This window comes from Heliangelus exortis, chromosome 1 (assembly GCF_036169615.1).
Source record: "Heliangelus exortis chromosome 1, bHelExo1.hap1, whole genome shotgun sequence".
Taxonomy (NCBI): Eukaryota; Metazoa; Chordata; class Aves; order Apodiformes; family Trochilidae; genus Heliangelus; species Heliangelus exortis.
In genome coordinates, this window is record NC_092422.1 from 1,706,616 (window position 1) to 1,727,653 (window position 21,038).

General features: G+C 45.5%; 1 protein-coding gene and 1 long non-coding RNA gene across 4 annotated transcripts in view; both read left to right on the forward strand.

Annotated features, from left to right (window-relative positions):
- Positions 1 to 21,038, forward strand: part of FCHSD2 (FCH and double SH3 domains 2) — a 239,321-nt gene that overhangs the window by 79,901 nt on the left and 138,382 nt on the right. The gene's annotated exons all lie outside the window — the stretch shown is intronic.
- LOC139806395 (uncharacterized) lies at positions 1,826 to 5,758 on the forward strand. The gene is made up of 2 exons (XR_011730239.1): positions 1,826 to 2,013; positions 5,200 to 5,758. It is a non-coding gene; the product is annotated as an uncharacterized lncRNA (long non-coding RNA).

Consider the following 21,038-nt stretch of genomic DNA (forward strand, 5'->3'; position numbering starts at 1 on the left):
ATGGTTTCAGTGAATCCTCTTTCCCTACAGTGCAGCACTGAGATTTCAGGCCTGTTTGAGGCAGCTTTTCCCTGCCTTTAAACCAGCACTATCTTTAATTTAATTTCCAAACCTGCCCTTTCATCTTTCCTTTTCAAACCAAGTAGAATTTAAGTTGGAAAACAGGGAGATACCCACTCAGTGAGCATCTTTTTATAGTTCACAAATGTTCTGATTCATTTTTACCTCTTCTTAGTGCCTCTAGAAAGTGCCTTTTAGAAATTATTTGAACCCAAACTTCTTTTCTATATTTGTGGAAATATTTTATTGATTCCTGTGCTTTTCTTCCTCTGTTCTTTACTGTATTACACTTAAGCTGCTTGTGCCCTTGCCTCTGATTTTAGTTGAATTCTCTCAATCTCTTGCCTATTTTGCCTTCAGTGACACTTTTTTTTTTTTTTTTTTCCTACCTCTACAACACAGCCTGATTTCTGCATCTGCCTGTTCACAAATTACTCTGGTTATTGATGGGTTTATTTGTGTTGGAAGTGCTTCCAGGTAGGAAATCTCTTTCCTTCTGTGTTTGCACAGCACTATGTAAATTTGCAACAATATCTAAACGTTTTCTAATCACTCAGCCCTGCAGAAGTTAATGAAGTCACATCAGAACTGAGGCTGACATCCTGTGTTCAGAAACACACCAAGGAGGCAAACTGAAAAACGTGATGAAAAAAAAGGTTGGAGTGGGGAGATGAGACCAGACTGCAAATTTGGAGCTTGGCCCTAAGCTAAATAAAAGTTGGGCTTTTAAAATCTGCTCTCTAGCAATGCTGATTTCAATATGAATGCAGGTGGCTTTGGTGCTGATTCTGCCTCAAATATTTTCAAATATTTTCTTGGGTTTTTCTCTGCAGAAATTTCTTCTTGGTGCATTTTTTTTTTTTTATTAAAACAAGGTTTTAGAAAGTCTGTCTGCATTTCCCAGCCTCTCTGTACTGTGGTTGCTTCTTTTAGGCTTCAAGCATTCATGGGAAGAGTGTTTCCCTTTGCAGAAACCTTGAATTTTAGGCACCCATTGGCCAGTGTGTAAAATACAGAACCAAATGAAGTTAGTTTTATGCTTCTAAAGTGATCTATTTAATTTTCCTGCTTTATCTCACTTTTCAAGCTTTATTCACATCTTTGTGTCTGGAATTAATTTGACTTGGCACACTGCAATGTCTCTGGCTCCCAGGAGCAGCTGATTATTTACAATGAATTTCTTTTTTCCTTTTCTCCCTGTGGCTTGGAGTGAAGATTTTTTTCCCTACACAACTCCGAATAATATGCAGAGAGCAAAAATATTTTGGGAATGAATAGCTGAGGTACCTGTAATGACTGGAAACTCAAACATGACTCACCTTGTAAGGAGTCCAAAAAGTCTTTTATTTACCAGGGTATCTTTGTTTTGCAGCAGAAACCTCTGAATAATGAATGATGGCACTATCTGTATTGCTGTACAGAAAATATTGGGCTGGAGGCCCCCAGGAAAACAAGGAGTTGACAAACATATGTTAATTATATGCTAAATTAATCATGAGGGCTTTGGATGCCAAAAAAGGGGAAATATGTTTTAAGTAGATGTCTGATCATGATGGGGGGAAGCAAAAGGGGCTGTTGGGATCTCATTTCCAGAAGAAGATGTGTTCTGGTTTTTTAGTAGCACTGCCTTTTCTGTTTGTTTTGTTTATTTTGTATTTTTTTTTTTTTAATCTGCACTCAACTATGAATTTTTTGGAAGACCTGAGGGTAGCTGTAGGAGTCTGGCACTGGGCTGGAACAGGGACGTGTCCTGTGTCCTCAGCATCACTTCAGTGGATTTGTCAACTAATTGTAAAGGAGGAGAGAGAAAGGGAGCATCCTTGAGGGGTGTGTGCCCACCCCTGGGATGTGATTTCTGGTCAGGATTAAGGAAATTTTGAGTGGAAAAAAGGTGATGGGGAGAAGGTCACGGATTGGACTCTGCTACAGCAGTCTGGAGTTGTTCCTCTTTTAGTAAACACTCTTGTCTCTGGGAACCTCTTTTTGAAGCCTAAATGTGTTTTTTTCCCTCTTTTAATGTCTTTTCTGCCTGCCTAGGAAAAAGACCAATAATAGTTTTAAGACTAATAACAGATAAAATCTAATAAATGAAATATAGAGCAGAACTTGTAGGAAAATCCACTTACATCCAATGATAGAACTCCAGCATTATGTATTCTCATATGCAAAAATGTTTCTAGTATGCACACATAAACCCCAGAGCAGGGGGAAATACCTGAAAACACCTGAAATTCCTCTGTTTTATTTTTTTTATTCACACTTGTGCTCACCTTTCTAAAGCTCTCTGAAATTCCTCTGCATTTCCACGAAGAAGTCAGGCTCAGGATAATCCCTAAAGGTTGAGTGAATTGCCCATGACAGTGAACAAGAATTGATACCTCTGGAGGGAGTTTGCAGTAAATCAGGGCATGTTCCTAAGGCATCAGAGGCTTCTTCCTCTCTCCCAGAATTAACCTCCTGAGCTGAGGTTGGTGCTGGCATCAGCAGAGAGAAAAGGAACCAAAAAAGTGTCAGGGGGGAAGATCTACGATAAGCACAGATGGAAAGAGCCAGATACAGGAAAGAAAACAAAGGATTGGGGGGGTGGAATTTTGTCTCTGGTGAATGAAGAAGTGAATGGTGAAGAGCTGTGGAACAGCATAAAAAATGAGATTATAGGAATGGCTGATCAAGTTTTGTGTTAGCAGGTCAAGATAGAGAAATAGAGGTGGGTGAAGAAGGAGAAGCTGCAGAGCTGGGAAGTGTTAGAAGTTGCAGGGAGGGGGGAAATAAAAAAAAAAAAAATAAAAAGAGATATCTGAGAGATTGCCCAGCTACTTGGTGTTGAAACATAGAGAAATGGCTGGGTAGGGGAGGAATGGGAAGAAGAGTGTGGAGAAAAAACTAAAGTTGAGTTGTACTGCAAGACAAGAGAACTCTGACAGTGGAGTATTTGGATTGAAGATGTCAGTGCTGAAAGACAAGTAAAAGGAGTGACTGTGAACAAGCAAGCAGACACAAAAAAATAGTTGAGAGGGATTTGGAAGATCTACAGAATGCCCAGAAGCCAATAGCTGATCCTGGAGGAGCTTCCTACAAAAAAGAGGGAGAGAGAACAGTGATGGAAATGCAGAACACTTGATAGCCTGGGAAAATAATAATAATAATAATACAGATTCCTAAGGAGTGTCAAAATAGTTCCAGAGTAATTATAGACAGGTAGGAGACATGATAAAAGGCAGTGTTCATTTGAGGAACATGCAGGGAAGAGTCTTCACTTAAGACTTTTATTTTTAAATCCTGTTGAACGAGGAAAAGCAGCAAAAATATCAGTCATGGAAGGAGAGTTCTATTAATGACTTTAAAGCAATGAAAGAAAAAGCCAAGAAATTCTTCTGAATTGAAGATCACCTTGAAGTCTTCCAGTTGTCAGGTTCTGAATGGAGAAGAGGTGGTAATGGGAAAAATGACCACAAAAATGCTCAGAGGGCTGAGCAGCTCCCTGGGAAGCCAGGCTGAGGGATTGGGGTTGTTCAGCCTGGAGAAGAGGAGGCTCCCAGGGGAGCTCAGAGCAACCTTCCAATATCTGAAGGGGCTCCAAGAAAGCTGGGGGAGGGCTTTGGACACGGGGGGGTAGGGAGAGGAGAAGGGAAATGGGTTAAAACTTGGAGAGAAAGGGGAGATTGAGGTTGGAGATGGGGAAGAAATTCTGGAATTTGAGGCTGGGAAGAGTCTGGAACAGGTTGAGAGAGTTGGGGGTGTTCAGTCTGGAGAAGAGAGAAGAGGAAGAGGAAGAGGAAGAGAGGAGAGAAGGAGAAGGAGAAGGAGAAGGAGAAGAGAAGGAGAAGGAGAAGGAGAAGGAGAAGGAGAAGGAGAAGGAGAAGGAGAAGGAGAAGGAGAAGGAGAAGGAGAAGGAGAAGGAGAAGGAGAAGGAGAAGGAGAAGGAGAAGGAGAAGGAGAAGGAGAAGGAGAAGGAGAAGGAGAAGGAGAAGGAGAAGGAGAAGGTTCTGGGGAGCCCTTCGAGCAGCTTCCAGTGCCTGAAAGGGCTCCAGGAAAGGTGGGGAGGGACTTTGCCAAGGGCCTGGAGGGATGGGAGGAGGGGGAAGGGTTTCCAGCTGCAAGAGGGGAGATGGAAAGGAGATGGGAGGGAGAAATTGTTTGGGGTGAGGGTGCTGAGCCCCTGTCCCAGGGTGCCCAAGGAAGCTGTGGCTGCCCCATCCCTGGCAGTGTCTCAGCCCAGGTTGGATGGGGCTTGGAGCAACCTGGGCTGTGGGAGGGGTCCCTGCCCATGGCAGAGGGGCTGATCTGGATGAGCTTGAAGGTTCCTTCCAACCCAAACCATTCTGGGATTCAATGATTATTGAACCAAGGATCAACTCATGGTGGTTTTCCAGCCCACATAACTCAGTTACTGGAGTAAATCTGAACAGGAGGCAGCTGGCTTGGCCCTGGGAGTTGTGGTGGATCTTCTACCCATTTTTGTCTGAATCAGAGCCTGTGTAAAAATGACTGTTCAAGGCTCAGGTTGTTTATCTGTTACAACTTCCAGTCCCTTATTGCTGCTCTGCAGCCTTTCAATACCCAGTGCTTTGTGGGAGGAGAGGGCCAGTCACAGCCTTATCATTATACTTAGTCGTGCCCAACATAATTAATAAAGTTGCAGGCTGCTGGGTGGTTGCATCACATTTGTTTGCCTACAGTCTTTTGTGTCCTGCTGAATCCTAAACCATTCACTTGTTGTATCTGCAGAAGCTGAATTATTTAGGTGGGTACTTAGGTGTAAAATTCATATGGGGAAGAGAAGCATATTAGGTAGGAATGGGTTGCTTAAGCCCTGAGTTTTAAAGGGCTGCATTTGAAATAAAAAAGCAATTCTAGTACACTTAAAGAATTAATTTTAAGTACCTTCAAGCTGCCCTATTTTGTGGTTACAGGGTGCTGTGCTTTAGTAAAACATCTTTAAATTAATAATGGTCGAAGGACTGAAATGGAGCAAATGCATTGACTTAGACTTCACATTTGCTTTTTATTTACTCTGTAATTGAGGTGTAGATTTAAGGAAAAAAAAAATCCTTCAGTAACATGAAATCTGGACAAAATTCCAGCCAGATAACTGGATGATCTCCTGCCTCTCTTTCCCAAACTTTCTTCTTGTTGCAGCAAAGCATCGCTCGGCCCCTCCGTCCCCTGTCACTGCGACTGCAGGAGAGTTACATCTTGAGGCTGCTTTGTCCCTTGGTAGAACACAAGGGAAAATGTAGAATAATCAGGGTTGAGGAATACATTTCCTGGGCTCTGAACTCTCTGCCTGACCCCTGCTATCCTCACCATGCTATGGAAATCACTCTCCCCTTCTCATCATCTCAAGCGTTTTGCAGGCGGAGCGAGGCGAAGAGCAGGCGGGTAAGGGTTGTGTGTTGCTATCTCCTCTTCACATTCCCTCCCTTCTTTCTCTTGGTTTGTTTTCCACATGACTGGGAAACAATTGCTTCTTCCACATGGAGCCCTTCTCCCATTCCTGGGAAAATAGCAGGGAATAAGGAACATTTGCATAATCGTCTTTAGTGCTATTGTGGGCGGGCTTTGGATGCCGGCACGGAGTTGCAGACTGGCCACCTGTCCAGAACAAATGAACTTAGCTTTTGTCTAAAGTTATCTGCTTTTCCACAGTGTTATTTTTGTCTAATGAATAACTCGATTAAAATATTATAAAACCCCATCATTCAATAAATGTTTGCCTTGGGTTTTAAATCCCCCCCCTCGCCAGGGCGGGAGGCGGAGGGCGGGTGGGGGAGAGAAGAGAATTTCCTCTTTCTGTCTCAGCACAACTATATTTTCAAGCTGCCACTGACATAGTTTTATAACTGCCTTTGTGAAATTATCCTCATGAATATTAATTAGGGGTGTGGGAAGAAGAAAAAAAAAAAAAAGAAAAAAAAAACCCAACACACAACCCCAAATCTTAAAATGATTTGCATTCATCTGGGTATAAATGATAAATTAAGTGTTTGATATTTTCTAATGGTCCATTTCACCTACGTAAAACAATGAATTAAACAATTGGGTTGTTAGAGAGGGAAGGAGAGAAGGGTAGGAGAGGATGCTGAGGACACTGCCAGTGCTTCATCACAAGTATGAAACTTGTTTTCTGGACACTTTTTCTTTTTTTAACTTTTAGATGTAGAGTTGTTGTTTCTTTATCTTTTGTACTCCTCTAACTAAGGATGCAGTGACAAACCTACTTATAATTTCTTCTCTACCTACTTTTAGTTTCTTCTCTTAAGAGGAAAATCATGAAACTTGTTCTCTCAGGGAGGTTTAGTGCTTTTGATGGCCAAGGTGCAGGAAAGACAAAACTCTTTTTGCCAGATTTTAATCCATAATAACCTTTGCACTGAGAATGTCTTGGAATATACAGAGTTTTGATTGCTGCGTTATGATACAGGAAAACAAACTCTTACATACTTTGATTTTTTTTCCTCACAACTGGCATCTAAACCAACCCTGATTTCCATATTGCTTTCATACCCATTGTCTTTCACTGCTGCCATTTCTGTCCATACTACAAAGCAGTTGGTCAGAGACCATCTCAGTCATCTTCAGTTAATCAGAATAAAGAAGGAGATGTTTTTTTTTTTTTCATCCCTTGCCTTATTTCAATGGCAGTTGCAGGTAAGAGATGCTTTGAGCCAGTAGAAAGTTTTTATTTGAACACCCTTTGAGCCCTCACTCAACGCCCTGTGGCATTTCTGGTTGCTGGTTGGGACATATAGAATCATAGGATCACAGAATTCTCAGGGTTGGAAGGGACCTTCAAGATGATCCAGTTCCAACCCCTGCATGGGCAGGGACCCCTCCCACAGCCCAGGTTGCTCCAAGCCCCATCCAACCTGGCCTTAAAAACTTCCAGGGATGGGGAATCTTCCACCACCTCTCTGGACAACCTGTGCCAGGCTCTCACCACCCTCCTGGTGAAGAACTTCTTCCTCACTTCCAATCTCCATCTCCCCTCCTCCAGTTTGAATCCATTCCCCATGTCCTGTCCCTCCCTGACATCCTCACAAGTCCCTCCCCAGCTTTCCTGGAGCCCCTTCAGATCTATGAAGGTTGCTCTGAGCTCTCCTTGGAGCCTTCTCCTCTCCAGACTCAACAACCCCAACTCTCTCAGTGTCCTCACTCCAGAGCTGCTCCAACCCTCTCAGCATCCTCCTGGACCTTCCCTGGACTCATCCCACCACTTCCAGGTTTTTCTTGTACCAGGAGCTCCAGACCTGGATGCAGAACTCCAGGTGGGGTCTCAGGAGAGCAGAGGGGGAGAATCCCCTCCCTTGACCTGCTGCCCACCCTTCTCTTGGTGCAGCCCAGGACATGGGTGGCTTTCTGGGTTTAGCTCCAAGGGCTCCCCAGAACCTTCTCTTCCCCAGACTGAACACCCCCAACTCTCTCAACCTGTTCCAGGCTCTCCCCACCCTCAAATTCAAGAATTTCTTCCCCATCTCCAACCTCAATCTCCCCTCTCACCTCTCAAATTCCCCATGTCCTGTCCCTCCCTGACATCCTCACAAGTCCCTCCCCAGCTTTCCTGGAGCCCCTTCAGATCTATGAAGGTTGCTCTGAGCTCTCCTTGGAGCCTTCTCTCCAGACTCAACAACCCCAACTCCCTCAGTGTCCTCACTCCAGAGCTGCTCCAACCCTCTGAGCATCCTCCTGGACCTTCCCTGGACTCATCCCACCACTTCCAGGTTTTTCTTGTACCAGGGGCTCCAGACCTGGATGCAGAACTCCAGGTGGGGTCTCAGGAGAGCAGAGGGGGAGAATCCCCTCCCTTGACCTGCTGCCCACCCTTCTCTTGGTGCAGCCCAAGCCCTGGTTGGTTTCTGGGCTGGCTCCTCTGGAACTTCTCATCCCCCACCACCCCTGAGCCCTTCTCCTCAGGGCTGCTCCCAAACAATTCACTTCCCACCCTCTCTGGGTGTTTGGGATTGCCCTGACCCAGATCCAGGACCCTGCACTTGGTCTGTTGAGCTCCATGAGGTTGTCAGGGGCTGTCACCAGCTGCTCTTGCAGGGACATCCTTGGGGCAGGACATACACCACAGACATTTCATTACCTTATTTTGTCACTGTCTGGGTTCTGATCCACATTTATCACCTTTGGAGTGGGCATGGAGCTGCTGCTCCTCTAGTTTTTCCTTTAGTAGAATACCATTAAGATATATAATCCCATTTATTAGTAGTATATATTATTATTTTTATTATTAATATGTATAATATCATTTAGTATACACCATTTAGTATAAGACCTCTGGTTAACATTGCTCATTGCTTGGAATATACAGATTTAGTTTCAATTGCTGCATTATGATATAGGAAAACAAACTCTGAAAATACTTCAATTTTTTTCCCCACAAATGGCATGGAAACCCCCCCAGATTTCCACACTGCTTTCATACTCCTTGTCTGTATAGACATAGCCATTGTTTCTATGGTGGGAAGATCAGCTTAATAATAATAATTTGAATTACTGTGGATTTTGGTATGGAAATTCTGTGGAAAGACTCTGATCTGTCCCTCAAAGAGCTGCTGGTCAGAAGTGCTGGGTTCAAGAAAACCAACTCTGTCTGCCAGACAGCTGTCATTTTCTGAGGGAGAATGCTGGAATCACTCAGCTGCTTTTTTCTATAATAAATATTATTATTTTTTTACAGTGGAAGGTGGTAGGCAGGAACGAATAAATATTTAATGGCTGTAAATTAAAATGAGAAGTTTCAAGTCAATCCTTACTACTGCCACAGTTAACATTTCCAGCTATCTTTTGGATCTGTGCCTGAGGATGATTTATTTATGTATTTTAGAACATCATGAACGCTGTTCCAGCAGTAAAAAAAAAAAAAAAAAAAAAGATCTATTTTGTTTGATTTACAAATCATGTAATAGATTGTCATTAAACATGTGTTTTCTCTGCCTGAAATGTTTTATTTAAACCCCAACATACAAGTGAACTGGAAAAGCTGAGCATGCTGATAGATCGGACCAACTTCTTTATTTTGTGCTGGGGTTTTTTTCCTGCTTTGCCTCCTGCTCCTGTAATTCCCAAAAACTGAGTTCACTTTTTAAACTCTTTTTAAACTCTTAGTCCAAGACTCTGATTTGCAGCTGTGACTTTCAGAGCAGGAATAGTTCTAGGAAACAGTTCTAGGAATAGTTCTCCATCTCTTCCATCAATTTGGGAGGGGAGAGGGGAACTGAAAAATCCCAACTGTGGGGTGTAATCCGATTCCTTTCTCCATCACTTAGTGATGAGGTTTCCTAGGTTTTCCAGTTGTCAGCTTGCTGATGGAGCTTTGAGATTTAGGATGTTCTGTGGGTCTGGGAATCTCCCTCTTTGTTTTCTGATTAGGAGCCTGACCTCTGGTACCTCGTTTGAACAGGAGAGCAGAGCCTGGTGAATAATGATCCGTGGTGAAAGTGCATCCAGCTGGAATTGCATCTTGGGATGTGGGGGTAGGAGGGGACTGGAATCTTTGGATGCCATCCTGAAGCAATTAGACAAGCTACTTAATAATTTATAGCTTGCTGTCTTAAGGGTTGTAAGCATTAGGACTGAAGAGGGGGTTTTGTTTAACCTTTCAGGGCTCTCTCTGAAGCCTCGGGTTAGGTTAGAAATGATTTGCCTTTGAAGAACAATGGACAATGCAGAACCAGATGACTTTGTCATCTGTTAATTAATGCTTTGTGTTGCTACCTAAATGAAAGAGTTTGCTCAGATCTCTCAGAGCCTCAGAGCATTGTGGCTGCATAAAAACCTTTGGCGAGCAGAAAATGAACATCAGAGCAATTTTTGTTGCAAATCTTGTCAGCTACATTTGTTAAATTCCTTGCCATTCAATTTACTTGTAATGGGGGCTTCTTTATATTCTTAAATATAAGCTCAAATATTATATTAAACTAGGAAAACAAAAATTAACACTGGGGTAGGGAGGAATGCCATTGTGTATCTGCTGGATCAGAATTTCAGGATGCTTGGTTTTCATAGAATCATAGAATCATAGAATTAGCCGGGTTGGAAGGGACCTCAGAGATCATCAAGTCCAACCCTTGACCCACCGGAGCAGTTGCTAGACCATGGCACTGAGTGCCACATCCAGTCTTTTTTTAAATGTCTCCAGGGACGGAGAATCTACCACCTCACCGGGCAGTCCATTCCATAGCCTAATCACCCTCTCCGTGAAGAAATTCTTTCTAATACCTAGTCTAAACCTCCCCTGGCACAACTTAAGACTGTGTCCTCTTGTCTTGTTGGAGGTCATCTGTGAAAAGAGTCCAGCTCCCACCTCGCTACAGCCTCCTTTCAGGTAGTTGTAGACAGCAATGAGGTCTCCCCTGAGCCTCCTCTTCTCCAGGCTGAACAGCCCCAGCTCTCTCAGCCTCTCCCCATAGGGCCTGTGCTCGAGTCCCTTCACCAGCCTGGTTGCCCTCCTTTGGACCTGTTCCAGGACCTCTACATCCTTCTTAAACTGAGGGGCCCAGAACTGGACACAGTACTCGAGGTGTGGCCTCACCAGCGCTGAGTACAGGGGAAGAATCACCTCCCTGGACCTGCTGGTGACGCTGTTTCTGATACAGGCCAGGATGCCATTGGCCTTCTTGGCCACCTGGGCACACTGCTGGCTCATGTTCAGTTTCTTGTTAATGCAGACTCCCAGGTCCCTTTCTGCCTGGCTGCTCTCCAACCACTCTGTGCCCAGCCTGGAGCTCCCCATGGGGTTGTTGTGGCCAAAGTGCAGGACCCGGCACTTGGCCTTGTTGAACCTCATCCCGTTGGAATCGGCCCAGCTCTCCAGTCTGTCCAGGTCCCTCTGCAGAGCCCTCCTGCCTTCGAGTTGGTCTACACTTCCCCCCAGCTTGGTGTCATCTGCGAACTTGCTGATGATGGACTCAATCCCTTCGTCTAAGTCATCGATAAAGATATTAAACAGAACTGGGCCCAACACTGATCCCTGGGGGACACCACGGCCGCCAACTGGATGCAGCCCCGTTCAGCACCACTCTCTGGGCCCGGCCCTCCAGCCAGTTCCTAACCCAGCACAGATGCCCCTGTCCAAGCTGTGGCCTGACAGCTTTTTCAGGAGAATGCTGTGGGGGACGGTGCCAAAGGCCTTGCTGAAGTCCAGGTAGAGCACATCCACAGCCTTCCCCTCATCCACCAGGCGGGTCACCCGATCATAAAAGGAGCTCAGGTTGGTCAGACAGGACCTGCCCTTCCTAAACCCGTGCTGGCTGGGTCTGATCCCTGGCCCATCCTGCAGGTGCTGTGTGATTGCACTGAGGATGATCTGCTCCATAACCCTGCCAGGCACTGAGGTCAGGCTGACGGGCTCAGTGTTCTTAGAAACTACATGGAGACCTTCCAGCAAAATAATTTCTAGTCATTTAATATTTAAGAAAAAAGCTACTGAGATGCCCAGGCTTTCAAGCAAAGAAAGCAAAGTGCACCCAAGTGTTCAGGTGCAGGAGATTGCAAAGGAAAAGGAGAACCAGCAATACAATCCAGAGCCCCTGGTAGAAAATACTGCCTGGAAGCACAATCTTCATTTCCGTAAGAGGTTTTTCCTAAGCTTTCCACATCTATAAACAGAAAGTTATAAGCAGTTTTTAATGACAGTCTCCTAAGTGTTTGTCTAGGACAGAAAGGTTTTGCTGGTCTTGTTGGATGTGACTTTTCCATCTCCCACGGGTGAGCAGCTGCTCTGCTCTTATTCCACTTCTGAAACTCTGCAGGCACTGGGAGATGACTGAAGGTGCTGAATATATTTCATAGTTGTTCCTTGGGCTTCCTGCAGTTGTTGCAAGGATATTATTCAAGGTGTAGACCTGTATTATACAAGAAGGATATGGAGGTGCTGGAGTGTGTCCAGGGAAGGGCCAGGAGGATGTTCAGAGGGTTGGAGCAGCTCTGGAGTGAGGACACTGAGAGAGTTGGGGTTGTTGAGTCTGGAGAGGAGAAGGCTCCAAGGAGAGCTCAGAGCAACCTTCCTAGATCTGAAGGGGCTCCAGGAAAGCTGGGGAGGGACTTGTGAGGATGTCAGGGAGGAACAGGACATGGGGAATTTGAGAGGTGAGAGGGGAGAGTGAGGTTGGAGATAGGGAAGAAATTCTTGAATTTGAGGGTGGGGAGAGCCTGGAACAGGTTGAGAGAGTTGGGGGTGTTCAGTCTGGAGAAGAGAAGGTTGTGGGGAGCCCTTGGAGCTAAACCCAGAAAGCCAACCATGTGCTGGGCTGCACCAAGAGAAGGGTGGGCAGCAGGTCAAGGGAGGGGATTCTCCCCCTCTGCTCTCCTGAGACCCCACCTGGAGTTCTGCATCCAGGTCTGGAGCCCCTGGTACAAGAAAAACCTGGAAGTGGTGGGATGAGTCCAGGGAAGGTCCAGGAGGATGCTCAGAGGGTTGGAGCAGCTCTGGAGTGAGGACACTGAGAGAGTTGGGGTTGTTGAGTCTGGAGAGGAGAAGGCTCCAAGGAGAGCTCAGAGCAACCTTCCTAGATCTGAAGGGGCTCCAGGAAAGCTGGGGAGGGACTTGTGAGGATGTCAGGGAGGGACAGGACATGGGGAATGGATTCAAACTGGAGGAGGGGAGATTGAAATTGGAAGTTAGGAAGAAGTTCTTCACCAGGAGGGTGGGGAGAGCCTGGCACAGGTTGTCCAGAGAGGTGGTGGAAGATTCCCCATCCATCCCTGGAAGTTTTTAAGGGCAGGTTGGATGGGGCTTGGAGCAACCTGGGCTGTGGGAGGGGTCCCTGCCCATCCAGGGGATTGGACCTGGATGATCTCAAGGGTCCCTTTCAACCCTGAAAATTCTATGATTCTATGATTTTCTTTTGTACTGCCATGAATCTTGAACAGCCAAACAGTTTTGCAGAATTACAGCATCAATTCCCTATTCCTTAATTTATTGTCTCTTCCCTTTTTGCATTCAGCCTGATCTCTTTTTTTCCCAGAACTCTTCACTGTGGGAGGAGCTGCTTTCCATTGCAATGTCCCTTATGTCAGTGTTTAATTTGGTGGGGTTTTTCCTAAAAACTTTCAACCTTCACATTTTATTCTAACAGAGCATCCCACCCTCCCCTTCAAGTCTGCTTAAAAGTACTCTTTGGATCACACTATTTCTACTTTTAAGACTGGAATGTTCCCATTTGAACAGTGATGGGTTTTTTGTTGGAGGTGCTGGAATACAAACATTCCCGAAAGAAATACAACCTTTGATGTGTTGGTAGTCACTGAATAACTTTGCAGGATGCAATCCTGATGTTCCAAGAATGGTTTGGGTTGGAAGGGACCTTCCAGCTCCTCCAGTTCCAACCCCTGGATGTGCAGGGACCCCTCCCACAGCCCAGGTTGCTCCAAGCCCCATCCAACCTGGGCTGAGACACTGCCAGGGATGGGGCAGCCACAGCTTCCTTGGGCACCCTGGGACAGGGGCTCAGCACCCTCAAATTCAAGAATTTCTTCCAAATACCTAATTTAAATCTCTCCTAATTTAAATCTCAAGTAAATCAGCTCTCTGTGTGGCTGGTGGTGGCACAAAAGGGGGAGCTACTTCCAAAGGGTATCCTGAATCCTGCTAGGACTGAGGGTGTTAGTACAGATGTGTTTGGTCAAGTTCATTTTCAGGATAATCCTGAGTGCTGTGTGAGCTCCACATGGTTAAGTACAGTGCAAATAGAATCATGGAAACATGGAATGGTTTGGGTTGGGAGGGACCTTCCAGCTCCTCCAGTTCCAACCCCTGGATGGGCAGGGACCCCTCCCACAGCCCAGGTTGCTCCAAGCCCCATCCAACCTGGGCTGAGACACTGCCAGGGATGGGGCAGCCACAGCTTCTCTGAGAAACCTGTTCCACGCTCTCACCACCCTCAAATTCAAGAATTTCTTCCTAATACCTCACCTGAATCTCTTTTCCAGTTGAAAGCCATTACTCTTTGTCCTGTCACTTTGTTACCTTGTAAAATATTCTCCAGGTTTCATCACAAATAATTTAAAAGTCAGCTGTAGGTAAGGAAAAAGTGAAACTCATAATCACTGCTGGCTGTAACCTGGTTCTGAGCAGAAGCTGAGCCTGGGTTACTCTTGGGGTGCTCTCAGTGGCACCATCAGCTGCCAGGAGGGTTTGGCATGGGCTTGGTTTTGAAGAGAGCAAAGTGGCTGAAGCAGTTACCAGAAACATCCAGCACTCAGCCCATTAGAAAAATAAAAATACCCTGAGCATCCTGCACAGGGCAGGAACAGAGCAGTTTCCACAGAGCTCAACTCCAGCTGCCACTTGCATCAGAGCTGCTCATGCCCTTGGGCAGCTTCTTTTTTCATTTATCTGTTTGCTGAATGAACCCAGGCTTCTATCTGTAACTGGTAAAACCATGTGTCAGGGTTTAACACTGGCCCAGCAATTAAACCAATTAACAGCTGCTCTCTATTAATCTCTCTCTCCTCCATGATAAAGAAAGGAGAGAGAAGAAGGGAGAGAGACTGATGGGTTGGGAACTAAACTACACAGCTTTAAGGAAACAGGGATGAGAAATATGAAAAATGACTAAATCTATACAAATATCCAGGAAAATGGATCCCAGGTTCCTCCCCCCTTTCCCCCAAGAACTCTCAGGTCACCACCCAGGCTGCAGGGCAGCCCTGGGAAAATCCAGGCTGGAATCCTAGAGTCAGCAGCAGTTGGGAGCTGGAGGCAGGAACACACAGATTCAGGCTGGGATGGATCAGGAGCAGAGGCAGAGGAAGGGATGGGATCCTTCCAGGATGCCAGGTGAAGGAAGGGAAGCAGGAAAAAGCAGGAAGGGCAGGCAGCTGGAAGCTGGAAGCGTGGCTTGGGCCTCGTGATGCCTCAAATTTATACTGAGTATGACGTATATGGGATGGAATCCTCTGCTTGGTCAGTTCTGGCATCTCTCTTGTCCCTTCCTCCCCAAAGGAGGGTTCCAGGTGGGACCTCTTGACTCCTTTTCTCCTTCTGGAGGGCAAAATGTTCCTCAGAGCTGAGCAGTGTCCCTGGTTCTGCACCCCAGGCTCCAGCTGGAACTGTAACCATGGAGTGGGATCAGTCCCAGCAGCAGCCACTGCCTGAGAAACTTGCTGTTCATTTCAGCAGTGCAGCTGCTTACAAGAGACTCAGCTGAAAGCAAAAGTCCAAGGCAGAAAATTCCCTTTATCCTGCCCCAAACCAGGACACTGTGTGCACAGTTTGTTTGATTCACAGTAATGTGAATTTTATGGCTATTTCATCTTGATGATATCCTGAAAGTTTACTGAATTATTATTTTGTTTAGCAGTAAAGGCACAGCACCCAAAAGGATCAATCACTTCTCTTGGCCATATATTTACAGTTTTCTGCAGCTCATCTTTGGCCACAACAACCCCATGGGGAGCTCCAGGCTGGGCAGAGAGTGGCAGAAAGGGAGCTGGGATTGGCAGGAAGCTGAAGAGGAGGCAGCAGTGTGCCCAGGTGGCCAAGAAGGCCAATGGCATCCTGGGCTGGCTGAGGAAGAGCGTGGCCAGCAGGTCCAGGGAAGGGATTCTGCCCCTGTGCTCAGCTCTGGGGAGGCCAGAGCTTGAGTCCTGTGTCCAGTTCTGGGCCCCTGAGCTCAGGAAGGAGCTTGAGGTGCTGGAGCAGGTCCAAAGGAGGCAACTGGGCTGGTGAAGGGATCCAGCAGAAATGCTGTGAGGAAGGGCTGAGGGAGCTGGGGGTGTTGAGGCTGGAGAAGAGGAGGCTCAGGGGAGACCTCATCACTCTCTCCAAGTCCCTGAAAGGAGGTTGGAGCCAGGGGGGGGTTGGGCTCTTTTCCCAGGCAACTCTCAGCAAGACAAGAGGCCATGGTCTCAAGTTGTGCCAGGGGAGGTTTAGGTTGGACATTAGAAAGAATTTCTTGCTGGAGAGGGGGATCAGGCATTGGAATGGGCTGCCCAGGGAAGGGGTGGATTCTCCATCCCTGGAGCTCTTTCCAAAGAGCCTGGATGTGGCACTGAGTGCCATGGGCTGGGAACCACGGGGGGAGTGGATCAAGGGTTGGACTTGAGGAGCTCTGAGCTCCCTTCCAACCCAGCCAGTTCTAGGATTCTATGATCTACATCATCTTTGCTAAGGAAAAAATTGTAACTTTCTAAGCAGGCTTGTGCAAGGCTGTTCTTGTTGGGATAAAACTGTAGTAGCTGTTGATACTTGTTCCTAGAAATTGCAGATTTTTTTTTTTTTTTTTAGTTGTATCTCTTTAGATCCAAGGATAAAAATATTACCTACTAACTTTTTCAAAGAAGTTGCTGTTAGTTACAAAATAAGCAATGCTAAATACTCATCAGGAATTTGCTTTGAGTATATAATAGGTGAACATACTGCAAGAATGAAGTGGTAAAACTTCACATAACTGCTTTGTAATCCCTGCTGAATTTGAGGTGTTAATGCCTTGTGTTGACTGATCTTGTCTTAGGCTTTCCTGTACTCAGTTCATTTATATTAAATTAATCTTCACATAGAATTTTTTGCCTTAAACTTGATTTGTTACTCTTGTTTGGGGTTTTTTGAGATTTTGGTCTCAAGTTTTTGTAGAGTGCTGACCCTTTCAGAGAGTGTTGGTGTTTCCAGACACCACAAGAGTCTGTGTACATTTACATTTATCTCATTTAAGTTGCTATTCTTCAACTAGAAATGAAACTTCCATTTGTCAGTGTAGTGAAACCTTATGATAAATTGGATGGACAAAAAAAACCTGAGATGCTGTCTTTAATGTTAGTGTGAAACATGAATCTGTTTCTAAGGCATCAGTCCTGCACTTGGCTACTTCTATATTAAAATTTTGTATATTTGCTACCAGTACAGGCTTTTTAAATCTTCCATCTGTGTTAAACTCAGACTTTGCTGATGTGTTTTATTATTGTGTGAATAAATGGTGCTCAAGAACCTGGAACAAACAAAAAGACTAACTTGGCTTATTAAAAACCCCTTTACTCATAGTACAAATAATCTTCACCCAAATAATCTTGGTGTGGTTTTACTGAGATATTTTTAATCCTGCCTCTTCTCCTCCATTTCTTTTTATTTTTTTTTTTTTTTTTTTTACCTGACCTGGAAGCAGAGTAGGGAATTGCCAGATCTCTGGATTTCTGGTAAAAAATTAGCACACAAGCTCTTCAGAAAGCAGAAGAAAATACCAACCCAACAATCTTCAAAGATTACAGAGGTTTTCAGATGTCTTTATCTCACTTACCCTGCTTCAAAATGACCCCAAGCAAAGAACTCTCAGTCTGGCTGTGGTTTAACTGGATGTCAAAGCTTCCTACAGTCTGCTCCAGGTCTGGTAAAGTTCTGACCCAAACTAAGAAAAGCCAAAAAATGCCCAGTTAAGAGGAAATGTACCATATGCTTTTCAGTCCTTAGCTGCCAAGCTCAGCTCCTTCCCTATTGTGTGAGTGTCTTAAAAGACCAGATGGTTCCTTTCCCCCATCTCTGGGCATCTTCTTGCTTTTCTCAGTTGTTCTGTTTGTCTGATAATACCCAGTCCATACATTTCACATGTGAAATATATATTATATATTATAAAAATATATATAATAATTATATATATAAATTTCCTGTGAGTGGACCTTTACTTTGCAAATATTGAGACTGAATTAATTTGTGCTGTAAATAACCAAAGAGAAATTCTCCTTCCCTTCAGGCTGGTTTTCACCAGGTTGTTTTCTATGCAGAGATTAGCTTCATGATTTTTATTTTTTTTAATTAATTGTTCCTGTTTAATCCTTTCTTAAACGAGCAGGAAGGAAATATTCTTTTTTTATATATGAATCAAGTCAAACAGAGATGGACTTGGATGCTCTTGGCAGTCCTTAGAAGAGTTGGCTTGACTTACAACTTTAGAGCAAAAAAATATTTGCTAATAGACTTTTTCCTCTTAGCAAATGCTTTGGCACTGTGGAGGGGTTTGTTTTGTACAGATGTTTGAACTTCAATCTCTGCAGTTGTTGCAGAGAGTTGTTGCTGAAAATAGAAATGTCTTCCTTTGAAAAAATACTCTTTAAGGTACCAGGATTCCTTGAGAATACCAACTTGACCCTTGGCAAACTTAAAATGCTGGCAAAGACATTTTAAGGCTGCTCAAACCTTGCTTGTAAATTTGCACTTCAATCCCTGTTGTCCAAAATGTGTTTCCCTGCTACTCTTTGATTTAAAAAGGGCAAAATCAAACAGAGCAAATCCCCTGAAACAGAACCTTTATGGGGACAATCAGGGATGTGGATGCCATCCTAAAAGTTTCCTGGGTGAGTTTAGGGTCAGGCATTCCAGGAAAGTGCTTTGCACTAATATAGGTGTGCACAGAGTGTCACAGAATGTCAGGGGTTGGAAGGGACCTCTGGAGATCATTGAGTCCCAAACCCTCTGCCAGGGCAGGGTCACCCAGAGCTGGTGCCACAGGATGGCATCCAGGTGGGTTGGGAATGTCCCCAGAGATGGAGATTCCTCCCTGGGCAGCCTGGGCCAGGGCTCTGCCACCCTCCAAGTGAAGAAATTCCTCCTGATGTTTAGATGAAACTTCTGGTGTTCAAATTTGTGCCCTCTCATCCTGTCACTGGGCACCACTGAGCCCATCCTGCTGATCCCCACCCTTCCAGGATTTATAAATCTCATTTTTTTCTTCTCTCAGAGCTCTCCTAATCCCCTCATCATCTTTGTAGCCCTTTGCTGTCTCCTCTCCAGCAATTCCCTCTGGAACCAGGGATCCCAGAACTGGACACAGCACAGAGCAAATTCCATTGCTCTGTCCAACCCCCTGCCAGGGCAGGGTCACCCAGAGCTGGTGCCACAGGATGGCATCCAGGTGGGTTGGGAATGTCCCCAGAGATGGAGATTCCTCCCTGGGCAGCCTGGGCCAGGGCTCTGCCACCCTCCAGGTGAAGAAATTCCTCCTGATGTTTAGATGAAACTTCTGGTGTTCAGGTTTGTGCCCTCTTGTCCTGTCACTGGGCACCACTGAGAAGATCCTTACCCCCTCCTCCTGATCCCTTCCAGGATTTATAAATCTCATTTTTTTCTTCTCTCAGAGCTCTCCTAATCCCCTCATCATCTTTGTAGCCCTTTGCTGTCTCCTCTCCAGCAATTCCCTCTTGACCCAGGGATCCCAGAACTGGACACAGCACAGAGCAAATTCCATTGCTCTGTCCAACCCCCCTGCCAGGGCAGGGTCACCCAGAGTTGGTTCCACAGGATGGCATCCAGGTGGGTTGGGAATGTCCCCAGAGATGGAGATTCCTCCTTGGGCAGCCTGGGCCAGGGCTCTGCCACCCTCCAAGTGAAGAAATTCCTCCTCATGTTTAGATGAAACTTCTGGTGTTCAGGTTTGTGCCCTCTCATCCTGTCACTGGGCACCACTGAGCCCATCCTGCTGATCCCCACCCTTTCAGAATTTATAAATCTCAGTCTTTTTGTTCTCTCAGAGCTCTCCTAATCCCCTCATCATCTTTGTAGCCCTTTGCTGTCTCCTCTCCAGCAATTCCCTCTTGAACCAGGGATCCCAGAACTGGACACAGCACAGAGCAAATTCCATTGCTCTGTCCAACCCCCCTGCCAGGCCAGGATAACCCAGAGTTGGTTCCACAGGATGGCATCCAGGTGGCTTGGGAATGTCCCCAGAGATGGAGATTCCTCCCTGGGCAGCCTGGACCAGGGCTCTGCCACCCTCCAAGTGAAGAAATTCCTCCTCATGTTTAGATGAAACTTCTGGTGTTCAAGTTTGTGCCCTCTTGTCCTGTCACTGTGCACCACTGAGCCCATCCTGCTGATCCCCACCCTTTCAGGATTTATAAATCTCATTTTTTTCTTCTCTCAGAGCTCTCCTAATCCCCTCATCATCTTTGTAGCCCTTTGCTGTCTCCTCTCCAGCAATTCCCTCTTGACCCAGGGATCCCAGAACTGGACACAGTGCAAATTCTACTCCACACCCACTCAGAGCTGATGTGGAGTCTTGGGAAGGTGAGAACTCTCAGTAAGGGAAATACAAAGAACCCTGAATTCTGAAAATCACTCCTCCTTTTGCAAAATTGGCTTTGGAGCCACCTTGCTTGGTGGTTGCTGATACCTATGATCACCTTCAGACCTCGTTATTATTATTTAATATATTTATAGTTGGTGTGATATATTCACCTGGGGGCTTCTGACAGCAAACTTTTGACCACTTTACAGGTAAGATGGGCCTTAGTTAGAACTTTTATGATAAGAAGCCCCCAAAACTTCTCAGGGAAGCTGATTTTCATGGACCTCAAGTGGATTTGGCTTAGTTGCTTCCTTAGAAGAAAGACCCCTAAAAAAATCATCATCATTGAATACCACAGCCCCATGCATGGCAGAGTCAAGTATGGGATCACAGAATCTTTCAGGTTGGAAAAGGCTCTTAGGGTCATTGTGCCCAACCATCATTTGTATTCTGCAAAGTCCTCCCCTAAACCATATCCCCCAACCCCACATCTAAATCATCACCTTAAACACATTCAGGGATGGTGACTCCACCACCTCCCTGGGCAGCCCATTCCAGGGTCTGACCACCCTTTATGTGAAAAATTTCACCCTAATGGCCAGCCTAAACCTACCCTGTTGCAGCTTGAAGCCATTCCCTCTTGTTCTGTCACTAATTACCTGTGAGAATTAATTACCAACCTCTCTACAATGTCCTTTCAGTAGTTCTAAAGAGCCATGAGGTTTCCCCTCATCCTCCTCTTCCTCAACCCAAACAGTCCCAGCTCCCTCAATCATTTTTCAGCAGATTTATTCTCCAGGCCCTTCCCCACCTTTCTTGCCCTTCTCTCCCCTCACTCCTTGATATCTCTTTTATCTTGAGGTGCCCAAAACTGGACACAGTCCTCACCAGTGCTGAGTACAAGGGGACAGTCACCTCCCTACTTCTGGTGGCCACATTATTTTTAATACCAGCCAGGATGCCACTGGTTTTTTTGGA